We start from the raw sequence: 2,654 nt of genomic DNA, 5'->3' as shown, positions 1-2,654 counted from the left end.
CCGATCTCAAGTTCAGTGAGCATGAGACGAGAACGGTCTCAGATTGGTTTATATAATGGTCTCTATCTCATGTCCGAGAGTTTACTCATTTGAGTACGAACTCACCGTAAGGTCGTTCTGATATCCTTTTGTTGTATGGACGGCACCTGGTTTTAAGCTTCTTCACTATAACTGCTTTGTTACCGACGCCTCCATGCAGGAGGTCCCCTACGCCGGCAACATTTAATTGTATCGGGCGCCAGTCTGGTTACAAACAAAGCCTTCGTGGCAGCAGAACCAGGAACAGATTTTAGTTTGCTGGTTTCGTTCTTGCCCACACCCGGCAGAGGGCATTCTGATACGCTTACCTAGCCCGATGGGCGCATGAAGTGGCTGCTCCTAGGTGCGAGTGTTTTGACCTCCTACCGTTAAGTGGTTACGCTCGTACTCCAGCAGTTTCATACGCGAGCGCGCTCTTCACGGCCCAGCTTTTGGAGGGTGCACGAAAAAAGGGTATCGTGCTCCGTCACGTGACCTCTCCCTTCCTCTCCACGAGAGCAAAGAAAGAGAACGCAGGATGTGGGGCGGCAGCAGAGCAGAAAGAGTATAACAAAGAGAAAGGGAGAATCGGCAGCATAGTCAACGCAACCTAGATGCAGAAGGGATGCTTATTGCCTCCCCTCCCTCCATCGCTACGTGGACGTATCAAGTCAGAATTCGTCCGCTACCGCGAATCGCCGTTCTGACAATTCACGAACTCGCAAATGATTGCAGGTAACTTGGAACCTGCAGACCTAAATCTGTAGACAAAAAGGGCAACACCCTTTCCAGAAAATCAGTCTTAAGGAAGATATATGACCAGTTTGCGCTTTAGTTAAAGTTTTCCCATTTAACACACGGGGACGTTCAGTCACTACACGCAGAGAACGGCAGTTCGTCTCCATGGCTACGTCCACTGAAAGCACGTTCGTGAATGCTACCGCCGCTCAAAATACGATCCTGGTTGGCTGACTAAATTGTTACGTCACGTCAACGAGTAAGCAGGCTTTCTCTATGAGGTGGTGTTGGCACAGCGAGCGTGTTCAAGCGTCCAAGCGCCATTTAATAGCTGCACCAGGAGCACGAAACTTGGAGCATCCGAAAAGGAGTAAGTGTGCACTACATAATGCGCCCATTGCTTCGGTATCACTGCTCATCCAAGGCAGGGGGGAGTGGCTACCGATACTTGATGATGCATGAACTTCCGACTTGTTTACTGCTCCTGTTTAGAGAATAATCATAGTTGTGTTGCTGCGAGTTACCGATTTGTTTGTCACACCGGAGCCACGTTGATAATAGCAAGTTGTTCCTTATTCAAATCATGTATTTTATCTCCCAGTTTCTTCTGTCCCAACAGCAGTTCGTAGACCTTTACCAGCAGTCTACCAAATACCGCATGAGGTATGACACATTTCACCTGTTATGGTTCCACGTGTATCAGTATCGAAAGGACTAATAGGCTTGGTTGCACCTTCAAAATCCGGTTTTGCTCTAGTCAGCAGCGGCAGCATATCACTCTTTCGGGGAACACACTGTGCATAGTTAAAATTTTTCATCATCAGTGGAACACCCGCAGCAGCAGCAAGTGATTTACGAAGTACAAATGAATAACGCCGGCCGCAGGAGTCAGAACATATGATTCACTTTCCTCGTGCGAAAGGCTGAGCGCAAACCGTACACGCCCGCCGTCATCGGCGCAATCGTAAATAAATAAATCAATACATCTGGGACGGCCTCAGTCGTGTCAGAGTCGTAGTGTTTTACATGAAAACATCACCATCTCCGATTCATTTGCTCCTTTGTGAGATTTTACCGAATGAAATACAAGTTTTTATTCGTTTATACATTCCATTCATTACTCACTTATTAATACCATGTTAATACCTTACAATACCATATTAATACTTATTAATAGTCATTTATTAATACCATGGTACGACGCAGCTAAGGCGGAGCGCGCGCCGCCTCCCATCGCCGCTGCGCCTGGGGATCTCTGGCGGGCTCTGGCTCCTCCACGGCGCTGAACCCCTCTCTGTATGCACTCCATCGTCTTTGTAAGTCACTTTCACTCTCGCACAAGTTGAAGTTGCCCCGCTGGTAGAGGGTGAAGTAGCTGGTAGAGGGTGAAGTTGCCTCGCTGTGCACGCCGGCAGTCCTATTTGCCTCCGCCGCTGATCTTCAGCGCTCCTGTAGCTCTCTCGATCGCTCGGTGCTGGTCCTTGGGGACTTTTTCGGTTCCCCTACCGGCCTCGGTGGCTCAGTCGGTAACGTGTTCGCCTTCTGATCCAGAGATCGCGGGTTTGAACTTGGCCGAGGACGTCAGCAACATGGTGGCAGGGTACAAGTTGCTTAGACACGCCGTCTTCCGCGAGGGACGTTAAATGCGGGGTGCCCTGTGATGAGCTTTCATCGCACGTTAAAGAACCCTCAGGTGGACAAAAGCAATTCACAGACCGACCGCTGTAGCGTCGCTCATGATCTCAGTTGTCTCGCGACGTAAACATCCAATTATTATTATTGGGTTCCCCTCGGGTCGCCCTTTTTTCTGATCATATTTTAGTTTCATACATGCTGACATTCTTGCAAAATTTTGGCATTTGAGCTTTGCGAATTTATAAAGATGTTGCTATTCTTGT

This window comes from Ornithodoros turicata, chromosome 1, assembly GCF_037126465.1.
Source record: "Ornithodoros turicata isolate Travis chromosome 1, ASM3712646v1, whole genome shotgun sequence".
NCBI classification, from domain to species: domain Eukaryota; kingdom Metazoa; phylum Arthropoda; class Arachnida; order Ixodida; family Argasidae; genus Ornithodoros; species Ornithodoros turicata.
Note: the sequence above shows the minus strand (reverse complement) of the source record.